This window comes from Melopsittacus undulatus, chromosome 6 (genome assembly GCF_012275295.1).
Source record: "Melopsittacus undulatus isolate bMelUnd1 chromosome 6, bMelUnd1.mat.Z, whole genome shotgun sequence".
Classification (NCBI taxonomy): domain Eukaryota; kingdom Metazoa; phylum Chordata; class Aves; order Psittaciformes; family Psittaculidae; genus Melopsittacus; species Melopsittacus undulatus.
Genome location: NC_047532.1, coordinates 36,366,740 through 36,383,488, shown reverse-complemented (window position 1 = coordinate 36,383,488; position 16,749 = coordinate 36,366,740).

Sequence of the window (16,749 nt, the reverse complement as noted above, 5' to 3'; positions counted from 1 at the left end):
CAGAATGTGGTGTATGCAGCCAGAAGTACCGTGTGATGGCAGTTTCAGCGAATTTTCTGCAGTACTGAACAATCTTTGATTTGCAAAAACTCAAACAATCTGTCCTTGAAGAAATAGCTCCAGGATGTTGCAACAGGAAGGAAACTTATTCTGTAAATGCTGGAGTGTCCCATGGAAAGAGTTGCTGTGTCTAAAGAGAAGTGCTTTGGAAATGCTTAAGTAATACACATGTCCAAAGAACAGGACTGATATGCCCTGAAACACAGAAAGCTGATAAAGTTGAAACTGCAACAAGACACGTCTGTTACCCTGTGTCCATTACAAAAGTCATCTGACTTGTCATCTTGTTTTTTTTGATTGCTTTACATCACCTGCATGTCAATGACAAAACAGCACCAGTATACTAAAAATCTGATTCAAGAATGAGAGATGGATTAAGTTGGCAGTAACGTTCAGTTACACAGGAACAATCAGCCCTAGACAGTTCATTCCTGCAGCAAGCCAGCAGCCCTGAAACAAGGCCTCGCAGCTTCCAGACACCTTATCAGGTAGCCACAGCAGCCTGATGGTTCAGGAAATTTAGCCATGTATTCAACTGGAAGAATGACCATGCCAGCTCTCCTGAGGCAGCAGGCACTCAGGCAGCCCTTGGCACATCACTGCAGGGGTTTCGTCAGCCAGAGGATCACAACAGGAAAAAATGGCAGACAGGAGAAAACTTCCACACAGGACCTGCATGCTGATCTATGCCATCCTAATCCACCATTTCCTGCAACAAAGATGAGCTAGCTGTGTGTATCAATTACGGGTAGGAAAAGCTGCCTTTTGACATAATGTACATACTATATACACATTGCTTAAATATTACCGAGCACTTAGACCAGGACATTCAAATGTGTCACAGAAATTTGTACCTCAAGTGCTCAACTATTCTAACAGGACAACCATGAATTTATGCAGCTCAACTTTAAACACATTCATTCAAAATGCATAACCAAAATGTAATGTATTCCTCCACACAGCTATATTACTATGGAAACATTGTATTTATCAACAGCTTTCTGCTGTGATATACTTGGATTTCAAATCCAGACAAAAGTACTGTGTTTAGAATAGTTCATACGAGTATTTAATGTGCTGCAGTTTCTGTACCACTGAAGGCATGCAGCTCTAACATGAAAATTGTCATAAAACATGGAAAAATATGTGAATGCTCTTCACAGCATCCTCATCTACTTTGTATACAAAAGTGACACCCATCTATTTGCTATCCGGAAGTACATGGTGGTCATATTTCAACTATATGAATACTGGTGAACTATATTCCTTTTTCTTGTATTTTTTAGTTATTTTACAAGCATTATTGTGTTAATGAGTATTTCCAACAAACCAAGTAATACTAGCATACTGATTCATTGTGGATTTTCTTTTTTACTTTAGTCACAGGACATTATTCCGTATATAATTGTGATTACTATATAGGATTTATTTTGTATCTATGTAAAGAATCCTATATAGCCAGGCATGGACTACCTACTGTGTTGGAAATGGCTCCAGAAACAGAGAACTCTCTGCTGAAGCTCTGCTTTATTTGCAGTATGAGCTGCAGGGATAATATGGTAATACAACAATAAGCAGGCCCTTCACTGTGTCCCACCATTACTTTTTATGTTTAATCCACCAATGCTTAATTAAGATAGCACACTTTCTAAAGGGCTTTCCAAGTTACTGACTTAGCAGAATAAGAAATAAAGAGCCAGTGCTTCATGAGCACTTCTTGGTCTTGCCAAGACCAGTCCTCCCTACACTCAGAGCAAGGTATAAAATAAAATATCAGACGCAGTTCATATAAAAACCTAAGGAAAGAGCTGTTTGCAATTACTGTCATGTAATAAGGCTCCCATTTTCTGAAGGGTAGGGCATCACTGCCACTCAGTAGGGCCCCTAAGAGCAGCCCTGGGCCTGTGGACACTGCCACAACCACAGGCTATTCCCATTCCTTGGAAACACAAAATAAGCGGCCAGTATCATAGCTTGGCATCTTGGTGTAAAATCCTGTGTTCTTTTAGTGTAATAAGACACAGCACACTATCAGCAAAATAGAAGATGCAATTTTTGACTGCCTTGTCACATCACAGTCCCAAACAAGCACAGAGGGTGGCTCCCCCTCACTGAAAAATAAATACTGCATATATATAAGTTACTCAGAAATTTTCTTTCTGACATTATTCTCATCTATCAGCACTTAACTGTATATGCAGTGTAGAATGACATTATTCCTTCAGGATGATTCTTCTAGACAGTAAGATGGAAACATTTTACATTTTGAATGTCACTTTTGTATTGTTTCAAAACCCACCCCTGTGGCCTGCTGGAAGTCCCACATCTGATGCTTGAATCCCACGCTGGTGACTGAGCCAGAAGGCATGAACTCTTCTCCAACCTTTCCAGTTGGTAACTCTGGTAATTTTTTTTTCCCATAGCATGACAAAAATCAGATGTATCCCTCAAGGAAAGCCTCAGGAAGGTGAAGGAAAAATAGTGACTTTAAATACACAGCAGTGCTTGTACACGCAGTTAGATGGCTATGAGTGCTGTTCTGTGAAAGCTAGAATGTCACCATTTTCACTGTCCCTAATGAAAATTCTGAATTTCTTGTGAGTGTTGAACTATAAATGTTGAAAGCTGTATTGAACAATGATGCCCAATGAAAAGGAAGTTTATCCACTCTAGGCACCAGCTGAAGCCTGTAATTCTTCTTCAGAAAATTTTCTATTGATAGAACTCACAGGCGCTTTCCCACCATTGGTATTTTTGACAATACTGCTTCTATTATCAGAGTAACAAATGCAACCACTTTTGCTCTTGTGAGTGTTGCAACCACTGATTTATTCTATTAAGCTGTCGGTAACTTTCCACTGGAAGTGCTTTCATCTTCCAAAATCTGGCTGACTTCCTCCAAGTTGAGAAATGAGGGAAAACTAACCATTCAAACTCTCTGAAATCACTTATTTGGTAAATAGTTTTCATACTGTGTAACACTGGTATGTCTTCAAAATTGCTTAGCTTACTTCTCCCCTTCCAAAAACACATGTGGAGGACTATTTAACTTCGTATCATAGCACCATCCACAGTTTTAAATACCACACTTAGGTCAAACTGATGCAAACATCCAAGCAGTAAGTTACTAATACCTGCATTGTGCTAACAAAACCAACAAAATGGGGGTCATATTAGAATCTGTCTTCTGAGAGAGGTGTGACTGATATTCTAAAGCAGGACCTGAACCCTGCCCACACCTATCTTTGGGTTCAGCTTAGCTTGGTGTGGCTTTTGCAGCCCTTATTAGCAATTTATGTTGACGTTTTCTTACTCATTATGCCTAAAAATGCTGATGCAGAAAAGTTCTGGAATCATTTGGAAATCAGACTCTGCAGTGTTAAGTATGAATTTTAAGAGCCAAGTAAAGAAAATCTGAATATCATGAAAAAAACCCACATAATACTCCAGAGTGAAACATAGTAAATGACAAGGGATTTTGGTGTGCTAGATTGAGCATTAAATAGTGAGGCAACTTCAGCAGGGCTATGCCAAGCCAGTGTCCTGTACAGAAATCCAGGTTACATTTTATTGATTATAATTCAGACATTGTATGCATTAAGCAGCAAGTTGCAACTACAATAGCTAACAGACTATGGAAATGGCAACCTGATACACTGGTGGAAAATTATGCCAAAACAATAAAGAGGCTATTACAAAACATGCAAAGTCAGACCTTCATCTATATTTAGCTGTTAAAATTACAGTCGTATGAAAAAATGCCAGGTTGTCATCATTTTAGGCTTCACTCAATGGAACACTGACAAGAAAGCCTGCATTGCTGGCAGTTAAAGCCAGGGTCAGAGGGCATGGCGATGTCTAAAAAGATGCACAAGCCAAAACTTTGAACTCAGTACAATTGGAAAGTCTGGGAACTGCCACAGCCTCCCAGGAGGCAGCATGCACCTCTGTCTGGAAGGCATTAACACAAACAGCTGGGGTATCCCTGAGGCAGCCCCCAAGCAGGGGAGGCTCTCCAGCCAGAGTCAAACTTGCTGCTGGGGCCTGTCAGAGTTCCAGGAAGGAGATGGGTCAGAGTACTTTCTACAGCCTGCTTGTTTGAGGATGTCAAATAACCAGCACAACCACAGGGAAATCACTTTGGACAAGCAGAACTAATGAAAGAACTTATCGCTGTCAGATGATAACGGTCAGTCTCAAGGTCTCTGAGGAGAACTGCACATCTGAGACACTCCATCAGAAAAAGCAATTATGTGGCTGAGTTGACAGTTTGTAAGACTTTGAAATTCTTGTATTACTAGAGATTTTTAATCATCATTTAATGCTGTATGGTCTATATGAAGAAAAGGGAACTGAATCTTCAGATGGCTCTCACAAAAGCCTTTGGTTATGGTACCATGTACGTTATATCTGATGACCACAGGGGGCCATTTACCAAAGATAATGAAACCTCTTCCAGATTCAGCTGATCACTGAACAGACAGGATGCACAAGGCAAAGTTACACCAGCTCTGCAGATGACTTTGTTCCCTCCTTTGCTCTCTACCTGTTGTCTAAGTACAGCGTAAGTAAAAGGCACTAACAATCTGGCTTTATGCACACAATTATGCACTGCCCTGCATGTTTGCCTCCAGGAGTAATACAAAAATAATATAAAAGTGCAAAATTAAGCAGAAGTCAACAGTACAGGTACTGAAAATTAATTTACAGAATGTGTATACACACTATAGTAATATACATTGATATTAATTAAATACTAATACACTTATCTGAAACCATCAAACTTTCTATAAGAGCTCAGTAATAACAGCACTTCTGACATCTTTAATTCAAAGACTTGTAAATACTTTTAAAGTCACAGTCTCATAATGCCTCTCTGAACCAGCTATTACTGTATCTACTTACAAATGGATAAACACAGATTCTGTGAGAGGAAGAGAGAAATAGAATCAGGAAACAGAAAACAGTTGGAACTGCTAGTCCCCTGCAGAAAACTATCAAAAATACGGAACCCCATCAGCTTAGAAAGCAAGCTGCTTTTTAAGCCTTTTCACATTTGGTATCTCTAGAACCTCGAAACAATTCTAACTTCTTTTTACATTGTATGCTTCACTCTAAATATTAATAATTTTTCATACATAATAACCTGTTACATAGCTAATGTATGTACTGGGTCCCATCAAAATTTTGAAACAGTTTAAACAGAAAAATTTTTGGGTCCGTTTTCCTTAACCATTAGGGTAAGAGCAGATGACAGAAGACATAGTCTTAGTATGGCAGACAGCATTTGTTTAAACGTCAGTCTGTGAGCAAGATGGGCATATGTAGCACAGTAATCCAAAGCTTCATATGTTATGAGATTGTAATAAAGAGGATTGATATTAAATATTTTTCATTTATTTTTCATATGCAAACATCCACAATACTTGGAGTATTGTGTGCAGTTCTGGTGTCCTCAACATAAAAAGGACATAGAACTGTTGGAACAAGTCCAGAGGAGGGCCACGAGGATGATCAGGGGACTGGAGCACCTCCCATATGAAGACAGGCTGAGAAAGTTGGAGCTGTTCAGCCTGGAGAAGAGAAGGCTGCATGGAGACCTCATAGCAACCTTCCAGTATCTGAAGGGGGCCTACAGGGATGCTGGGGAGGAACTATTCATTAGGGACTGCAGTGATAGGACAAGGGGTAATGGGTTGAAACTTAAACAGCAGAGGTTTAGATTGGATATAAGGAAGAAATTCTTTACTGTGAGGGTGGTGAAGTACTGGAATGGGTTGCCCAGGGAGGTTGTGAATGCTCCATCCCTGGCAGTGTTCAAGACCAGGTTGGATGGAACCTTGCGTGGCATCCTTTAGTGTGAGGTGTCCCTGCCCATGGCAGGGGGGTTGGAACTAGATGATCTTAAGGTCCTTTCCAACCCTAACTATTCTATGATTCTATTATTTTATCTTAAAAACCATTTCCTTATTTATATAAGATTGTTGCAGCTGATGGGTTAAACAACCCTACTCAAATATCACTAATGCTATGCCTTTAACATTGTGTTAAAAAAAAACTGTGCAATGTAAATTACCCCCTGTTTTAATATCACCTAACAAAATCTATTTTTACAGATCTTTATTTTTTACAGTAAAATGTCCCTGGTGACTATATCACCTCTTATTCCCTAGTGTTAACACCTCCAAAGTTTCAAAGAACTCTCTTTTGAACGGACACAAAACCATTCAATCTAGTGGCAGAGCGCAAGTGGTAAAATCAAGAAACAAAGAGCTTTTTTGCTACCCTGATATTCCAGTGCACCAAACCTACCAGCAAGTCTGGCCTATCTGTTGAAAGGGAGACATAACAAAAGTTTGTGGTCAGTACAGCTTGAAGAATGCCCAGTCAGACATTAACTTCAGATCATTTCAAGTTCATCTTCGTTACTTGCTGTCTTCCAAACAGCATATTCCAAGCATGCTATTAGCATGAGTCATTAATCCTCACATCTACTGTGACAGCAGTCATATCTCTGGGTTACACACAAAGGAGCTGCAGTAGTCATTCACTTTAACTCCAATAAAAAAATAAAGTAATTTAAAAACCAAAATTTCTAACTATTTAGCCACTTAACTACCTAAAAACCTGTAACACATGGCTTGGTTTGAATCCTTAAACAAGAGAAAGTAGGGGAAACAGACACTCCATACCAACATTTTATTCAAGATGAACACTTCTGTATCCAAAATGTAGCCTGCTATGCAAAATTAACTTGGTGACTGCATTCCAGAACCCTTCACAAAACCAATTCTTTTCAAGAATGTTCAAATGAGCAAAAGATCTGAAGGAGGAGGGTGCTGAACAGGCGGTGCTGAACAGGCAGAGACTGAACACCTGCCTCAGCATAACATTTGGTAGGAAATCACAGAGAAAGGGTCACCCTTGAGAACAGCTGACAGACTTGTGATCAGAGTATAAACCCAGTAGGGAACAACTCAAAGTCCCTGCTCTGCTGCAGTTTGGTAGCTTCCCAGTAAGCGACCGTGACCATCTGACTCTTCTGGAAAGCATCTGTTCTGCTCTATTGGAACTAAACAACAAAGATCAAATGGTCCATGTGCGTGAATCAGAAAAACAGCTACAAGTGGTGAATGCCTAACAGGACTGCACTGACTTTATTTTGGCCTGATTTTATTGATCACCTGAAATACAATTTAAATGGCAGTTTTTTAATAAGATACCCTTAAGCAGCACACACAGATGGCCTGACAGTCTTGACTCCTAAGCTTATGGAGGGCATGGCATACCAGGATCCTGATCGAAGCCTGTAGACATTATTGGGATATAACAATAATAATCCTATGCAAGGCAGATACAATGCTGAAGGTTTAGTCCTTAACAAGATGAAGACCATAAGAAATTATTAAGAAATATTTTGTTTACTTTGTTACAGTTTATTTAACTTTAGGCTAAAATATCAATATTATCTCCCAAGAAGAGTAGCAGTTTTTTACTGCTGCTTATAACAATAATAATAATAAAAAATCAGCACAGGCCCATGTCTGTGTACATTTAACTCTGAAAATCTGCTTTAAAAAAATCAGTCTCAAACATACTGTCAAACAAGTGAATGGAAATAGTGGACATTATTTCTCCACCAATTATCCATGTTTCATTTATCTTCTAAATTAAGGTTCATAGGCTATAGCAAATAGTTTAAAATCCACTTCCATATCTCACTTGAGCTACCAATAACCCTTATGATCATTGTAGGTACTGTAGGAAGAATATAAGTTCATTTGGGAAGGAAAATGTCTCAGAATTTAAAATCTATTCACCTTTTCTAAATGAAGCAACAGTTGTTGTAAAAGAGTTTGAATGCTAACTTGAACCACAGAGGAAAATGTTAAACTTGTGTTTTAAGAATCCAGTAAAATCACAGCACAGCTATGATATGGAATACAACATGTTTTCCTGTTTCTTCCCCAAATCAGCCGCTGAGGCTTTGGCAATAACAACCATTTCAGCAGAGGATGAGGAAATTGAACCATTTCCCCCACTACCCCACACAAAATATGTAAGCTGTTGCTTTTTCAGATAAAAAGCCAAAATCAAACAAAAAGAACTTTGCTCCTTTCAGGCAGCAGTGTTTTTTCCCAGCAGTATGAAGGCAGAAAGCTTCAGAAGCACATGTTGGACGATCCTCTGCTCTGCAGTGGGACTGCCAGCATGATCCACATGCTGGACAGCATTTACTTCAGAGCAACACTAAACCCAAGCAACCCCAAGCAATGGATTTTTTTTAAAAAATCAACTAACATTGCACAAATAGACGTGTGTATGTATGGAGGAGAATTAATCCTTACTGCAAGACCTTCTGGATGTCCTGGAGCTCAAGAATCCTGCTCCCTTTTCCCATCACCTGGACCCACAACGGATGCCATGACTTAGGAAACAGACCATGAGCTCATGGGTCCTTCTGTGATTACTGCAGACTTTGCTACTGGTTCTCAGGACAGAGGTTAGATTATTTTCAGATCTAGAATTAATAGACACTGATAACACTTCTGTAGATCTTGCTCACTTATGCCCACCATTCAGTCCTCATACACATCACAATGGAAAAATCTTTTGACCATATGGAAAAACATCGTATGACAAGAAAATGTTACCAAAAAAAATAAAACAAACCAAAACAAAAAAGTGCCTTTTGAGAAATGACAAGCGAAAACATTTCTATCATATTTCTGAATATATGAAATTGTTGTAGTTTACAATTCTACAAAGCATATTATAGAACTACTGTACCTCTCTATGCAACATCTTGGTATTTTGATATCCTCAGAAAGTTATGGGTTTTTTTTCCTTGCTAAATTTACCTCTTTCCATTTACATCACTTTTTTACCTGTATCTTCTTTCATTCTCTTGTTCCAAATTTCCAGGACAATTACACTCTCTCCTACCATGTAATAATCCATCTCCACTGCATTCTTTCTCCTGGTGACTCTCCTCCTCCTTTTGTGTCTTTGCACTTCTACAAAATTACTCAGTTTTCTTTTCTGGCATAATTGCACGTTTTTAATGCATCTCCCTCTATTCTGTGTGACAAGTGTTTCATTTCTGCCATGGCAGTTATGCTGATGGGGAAAATGCTGAAATGAAGCACTGGATAGCACTGTCCTGGAGCAACTTTTTCATCTCCTGGGCTAGTTAGGCACATCACAAAAGCTTGTTATGGGAATCCAGGAAATAATGGCCTTTTCTTCTCTTGCTGAATATCTTGCAGATTATGAAAGAGTGAGAAGCATTTTCTTTGGTAGGTTATTCATTATTTTCCTACTTAAGGAATACATAAAGAATACTACTTACTTTTTAAAAAACTCTTCTTGGGACATATTGATCTATTTTGACCCATTATAAATAATCACATTCACAACAGAGAGCTAACACATGTTAGGATGGTGTATGCTTAGCTATCCAATAGAGGATATCTAATCCACTGTTCCACAGGGGAGGTCATGTGATGGCCAGTATACACAGAAAACCACCAGTTTATTTTAGACCAAAACCCCCGTGCAGCTGATCACGGATGCATCAGCAAGGTGTGTACATCGTTCAACATCATCAGCTATTTGCACGGCAAATTCACAAATTAAAAATCGGAACAGATGACAACAGAACATCTTGATTCACACTGTGCTTCTCCCGCTTGACAGTTTCTGGCAGTTACAAACAGAGACTTGGAAAAGTGCTAAAAATAACACAGATTCAGGCCCTGGCTCAGAATCCTTTTTATCTCCCATTTTGCCTTGATACTCTGCTTGATACTGCTAATAATAAAACTAGTATGATTCACAAACCATTGCTATGATTTTAATATATAAGAAATACATATTACCTATGAAAAGGGTAACAGTAACATCTAGAATTCATTTTTACAAATCACTGGCAAACGTAAATTATATATAGCAATACATCCAGCATGTATGCAATTGCAGAGGTAATAACTGCATTTCTGGCATTTTTTTTCTAAAGATATGATTTGATGCGTACTTATAAAGAAGAAGCTAGAGATTGTTCATATACCTTGGAGCTGAAAGCAGGTTGTCCTACTAATTTTTGATTTTTCAGTCCTACTAATTTTTGATTTTTAATGTCATGCTAAGCACAGTATACAGTGAACAAGCCAGATAAAAATCAGTTTCAGATGGACTTAGGGAAATGACCCTCTTCCACCTTGTAGAGCTTGTTAGCATGGTTAGATTTTGTCAGTAAAAAAATTCAGTCATGGAGAGAGTAAGTATTCCAAGAATGATGTAGCTTAGTTCTAGCACTGGCTGTGAGATTTAATTTGAACAGAAAAATATTAGGTGAATAAACACCTCAAAAAATCTCAACCGTGTCTGCCCCAGTAACACCTCAATATAAAATCACTGTATCTTAGAATTTTAAAGAATAATTGGCATGGGAGGAGACAAAGCTGCAGTGCATTTGGAACACCAAGCGGTTTCTTGCAGAAGCAATAACAGTAACATCCCAGCCTACAAGCAGATGGGAAAACAGGCGCGGATGCAAACATCTAGGTAAGACATGCTGTGAGCATGAACTATTTCCTCAGGTGTCATCAAGACAGTATAAAGAAGCATGAAATTACAAAGGCTCAAAGCTTTACTTGAGATCTGACTCCTGCCAGTAAGAAGTGAAGACCCAATTCTTTATTCATAGGATTAAGAAGAGCTGGTTCAAAGTTCCCTCAGTATTTGTCACCGTTTTCCTCCTGTGACACTGGAGAGGCCACTCAAGGTGATACATGCTGGAATCTTTCACACTTTCTCTACATACTTCTAGAATTCCTCCCATCTGTAATACTTTCCCCACCCCTCATCTCTTTGGATAACAACCTCCACTTCCTGGAACACAGAAAATACTCATGTGACCTCTGCCTTTCAGCATTCTCCCCACATCCAGCTGTTTCCTCAGCTCTTTCATTTGGAGTGTGGAGCAATCTGAGTTGCACTATCTCCCCTCTTCTTTCCTGCTCCTTAGGTTTTTACAGATTAAGGCAAGTGGTCATAGCTTCCCACTGCTTGGCTCCTGGGTATGCCCCATGGCAAATGCTCCACTTACTTTTCTGAGTCCCATTTCATGGTGTGGCACAGCTTGTGAGGTTCTGCTGAAAGAAGTGCAGCAGGTATCCAGCAACCACGAAAAGCAGTCCCCTGTGCACAGCCAGTACCATACTCCAGAAGAGCTACACTATGGAAGCTCAAGAATTATCAGCTGTGAAATAAAACTGCCACTGAATTAAGCCCAACTGATTTTCAGAACTTTTGATGTGGCTCTAGAACCTTGATGTTCTGCCATACAACAAATGGAACACAAACAAGTTGGGAAAAATTAAATCAGTCAAAACACTGTGTGTTCAAAAAATACAACCACTGAAGCCAAAATCAGTAAGAAGAGCAAATTATTAAATGGGAAGGTCCTTTCCCAAAAATGACAAATCATTATTAAAGGTTTCCTGAGGGAATCCTGAACTAATCTTATTGTTAAAGTGAAAAAAACCCACAAGGCAGATTAACAATGTCTCCTAAACAACATTAATTTTGGAGGATGATGATAATTCAGAATAGGGAAAGGGGTTATCCTGAAGAGCTTTACTAGTTGTACACTGTCAGCTTCTGAGTGTAATTAACAAGCTATTAGCATTTCTATGTGTAAAATTCTTGTCAAAACACACTTCTGGTTCTTGAAATATTTCCATGCAGTGAAGTATTTTCTAAAACATCACACTTAATACAATGTGTTAAGACTATACCCTGCTCTGCACATGACACTTGGTATAGCATTCTTATTTAAAATCACATGTAGCTCACGTATTCCAAATAGCAAAGAAAGAATGGTCTGTAATTTTGAAGCTATTGAACATTTCAATTCCTACCCAGTTAACCAAAACCAGAATAACATTTACAAATTGCCATAAGCACTGTTAAGGTGAGAATTTCAGAAATAATTTAATTATTAAAATCAATTAATGAGCAGTCCATCAATACAGTGATGAATACCTTGGTTTTTTTTCTGCAAAAATACTAATGTGACTTACAGAAATTACATTGTCTTAAATCTTCTTTAACCATAGCTGTCACAGAAACATATTTGGAAAGCATATTCCAAAAAGCTTGAGTAACAAGAATTAATTTCTGTGGCTTTAGGTGAAAAGCCACTCTGTATCAACCTGCATATAAAATCCAACAGCATCTGCACTAATCAACATCCACAGCCAGATTAATAAAAGCATTTTGATGCCATACAGTGTATAAAAAAGTCATGCAGAATTTCCAAAAACATCTGTGCATCACAGTCATGGTGATTTTCATGTGAAACAAGTGCCATGTTTCCCATGGAAATCACTCTATAAATTCTTAGGGGTGGTAACCAGCAAAATCTGGTGTCTAATGGCTATTTTTAATATTTCACCACACAACCAGAGCTCTCCAAACCAGTAATTTAAATAAAAGGTCCTAGTGAACAGTGCCATACTGTAAACCCCACTTCAATTCTAACCCCTACACGGTAACAGCGTCTCCTAACTCTGCTCTGTCTGTACTGCTATTACTCGTCACTCTCTGGTGTCTGCTAACATAAAGCACAAACAGGCAATGAAGTGAGACGCTGGAGAACAAAGATAGTCAGATTTTGAGAATGGCAAATATTACTGTGGATATTTTGCACATTAGTTTCAACTCATCACTAAGAACAGTTCAAAAGCCATAAATTTATCACTTCCAAAACTATAAGAGATTCATATAAAATTGTCTTGTTCTGATCTTAGGACAACCTTCGCTCTGTCTAGCAATCACATCTCTTACCAGAAGTTCTCAGTCCTCAAAGAGGATCCTCCAGTCATAAAAGCCAAATCCCAGGTCAGGAGAGATACTTTAGAGATCCAGTAAGAGTCTTCCTGAAAGAAATACTGCACTGTGGTAACTTATCAACCTTCCACACTTTTTTTCTACATATTTCTGGCTTTTTTCCCCACGACAACTTCATAAGATGGGCTGTTTTGCTGATAAGCTACACAAGTATTACTGTTTTGGATCATTTCCCATGAGTTTTTCCTCAGATGTTTCTTTACAGGAAAAACTAATTTCCATCAAAAAGTGCAAACAAACAGGTCTGTTATTGCTCTGAACCTCTCCTAGCCTGAACAGTCATGTCAGAAATGTCATTGCATTTCCTACTTGCCAAAGAAAAAACATCCAAAAGGTGAACGTAAAACATGCAATTTATTGTCCATCTCAAATTAAAGTTCTAAATTCATGCGTTATTACTCTCTCATCCATAGGAAGAGGTTTCATTACACAAATATGCCAGCAGCAACTATTCTGCACGAATAAAAAGTTTCACAGAATTCTTGTCACTGTTTATAAACAACCAATTGGTTTAAGCTAAATAGACAGCAGTTTTACAAAACTAGGCCTAAACTATTCATCGCTTTGCATGAAGACATTAAATTGTCTAAAAATAGTTTCAGAATCTAGAAATAATGCTGTGAAACCTCCAAAATATATAGTATAAAATACATTTACATCTTTCACATTTAAAAATACCTTGAGCACATGATAGGGTAGGAAAAGAGCTCAGCAAACTCAAGGATTATTCCAGATATATGCAAACTGTTACCACCTCATGTTTCCTTCAGAATCTCAGCTGCACATATGCACAGGTCTGTTCCATACCCACTGCTCACACTGGTGACAGCGGTCATTTAGCAGGAGCTACATGATCAGCTTTTCTGATCTTTGTTATCCTGTTACTGTAGAAGTACAACTACAGATCTATGACTTAAAAAATATTTAAGACCTGGCCCTTCCACTAAATTCAGCAGGAATTTTACAAATCACCTCAAACATGAAAGATGAAGTCCATGACATTGAAGAATAAGCAAATTATGAGGTGAAAATGCGATAATTAGCTCAATCTAGACACAACGACTGGTGAAATTAAAAAAAAAACATAGCTATAAGATTCATTTTATAGCATTAAAATATGCAATGAACTAAAAGCAAGAGATTTACTATGAATTGCACAACCAGCACTGACTCTTACTGTAAGATGTAAAAGCTACTATAGAAGTTGATTTTATAGCTATTATTAAATTTGATTTCACATGTATTGTTGCTCCAGTGTCATCAAGCGAACGTAATGTAAAATTTACACAGTGCCTTTTTTATTTAATTACGATAATGATAATTTATACTAATGGCATACAGACAAAAGAGAAAAGTATCAAGAGACTTTAAACTGAATTTAGTTATTTACTTCTCCTGTTGCTGCTACTTTATACTATAGGCTTGTGTGTTATATTTGTTAAAAAGCACAGAAGATACTATAGAGACACCTGGTGGAATTTGACTGGCTATTTTAACATGAGTATACCAAAGAGGGTAAAGGATAAGTAACATCTAATCACAGCACACAGTTCAATACTTCTTGGGCGTCTTTACAAACCCTTATCCTGACTCTTTGCTACTTAAAATTCTCAATAAAAGCACAGGATCAGGTTTTGTAAGCTTGCTTGTTTGCTGGTCCCCTTTTATAACTAGCCTTGCTCTTAGAAAAGTCGTCAAGCCCACTGGCCTCAACTGTGAAAGACCTTTTCACATAAACCAAAGCTGGTAGCTTTGTTTTTCCAGAGAATTATTAACACATTACAATAGGTAAATGGCACTTCTGATCAGCTAACTTACACTTTCCTTTAATTAATATTTGGGTAAAAATGCTCATTGTGTGTTTCATGACAAGAAATTAAAACAAAACATATGGGTCTTTAAGACCTAAATTAATAGATGTATTATGCACAAGAAAAACCCCAACATCTCTATCAATAACAGTAAGTAAATCTCATCATATGAAATCACTATGGAGAAGACAGGATGACTTATCTCTCCAAGACTGCAATTTTTGATTTCTAGATCATATATTTTTCATGCTTTAACTTGTGAATGAGGAGATTAAAGCCAAACAGTTTGTTCTGCTATCTAGAGAACTTGGGTACATGAGGTGTTCAGTACTGACAGACCAGATATGTCCTGCTTACACTGCACTGCACACACCTCCAAAACAAACAAGCTGAAGGATACACTAGTCCTAAAGGTTAATAGGTATGGTGACCTCTGCTAGACACGAAATGTAGAAAGCTTAATATATATTTTTGTTATCTACACTATATTAAAAACTGCAGAGTAAAGCCTTTACGTTGGTCTTTGCTAAATGTAAACAAAACACAAAGTAAACCCATCTGACTTACTCATCCTTGATGTTTTTAAAATGATAAACAGTTTAGAAACACGCTTTAGAAAAAGAGATTACATAAGTATTTTTGGCATCTTGGACAATGCAAAAAAAAAAAGAGGGGGATGAATGACACTAGTCAGTGAACAAATAACAAATTAAACCTCATCTTTAGTGCTTCAAATCACCATATATTTCTAACGAAGGATCATCATAAATAGCAATATAATGTAATAAAGCAGCAGAAAAATCAGTCTCAGTAGACTCAAATTTTACATTGTATTCTGCCATTTCTTTCTTTGCACCCTGGGAATTACCACTAACCTTTTTTCTTTTGTTAAACCTTATGGAATCTCCTGAGAAAAGCATTACACAAAAATCCACTGGCATCACAGTGAGACCTGTGGTTTACATAGTCACAGATCTGTGAATGACCTGGGCCCAGAAACAAAGAGTGGGGCAGCAGACCTTGCTACGTGATGGTATTTCCAGCTTTACTGCTGTGTCCTGTGGCTTTCTTTATGGCATGCTTTTTTTAAAAGAAAATACATTTCCTTTTTAACAGAGATACATTTCTTATGAAGGAAACCACAATGTCAAACTTTTCCTGAAAAGACAGGAACACAGCTATACATGTTCAACCACACTTCTGTAAAGATTAAACCAGTTGCAGCACTGCTCTGAGAGATTTTGAATTTCTGTTGGGGCAGCGGAAAGGGGCACTGCATCTTTAAAGGAAACAGATTTGCTGCAGAAAGGGGCAAGTTGAAGAAACATCTGTAAAGACTGATAATAGATTCACTTCCTGAAATTCTTCTAGAACTCCTACTGTGAAAAGCAGGAAATACAGGCAAGAGAGGAAAAAAGTTACAGAAGAGAAGAGAAAGCTCTCTCCCCAAAAATCTTGAATGGAGTGAGGAATGCTGCTCTAGATGAGTCTGAAGGTGTCGTTAATGACATCTCTAGATCCTGCAAATATAGACAAAAGAACCAGCAGTATTACTTCTGCCAACTGCCAGTTTTTCAGCTCTACTTTAGGGACCACATTACAAGGAAGTGGCGATGAAATACTCTTCATTCTCTCCAAGTCAACACCCCTCCCCATGCAAGTTCATCCTCCTCCCAGTAACAGAAAAGGTGATCTGCACATGGGATGTACCAAAATTTTACCAAGGTATGCCTGGCAAGAAATAACATTTGACTTCAAAGAATACTAACTTTCTGAAGCAATACCAGATTCAAGGGGATGAGAACCTGTCAAATAAGACATTATATGCCTACACTTCAGAATGTTTGATAAAAATAAATTTTAAATAAAAAGCCAAAACATTTCTCTCAAGAATAATTTGAAATCTTCGTGATTTGCTTTGGAAGCAAAATTTGGTTAAAATTATCCTCCTGTTTTTTTTTTT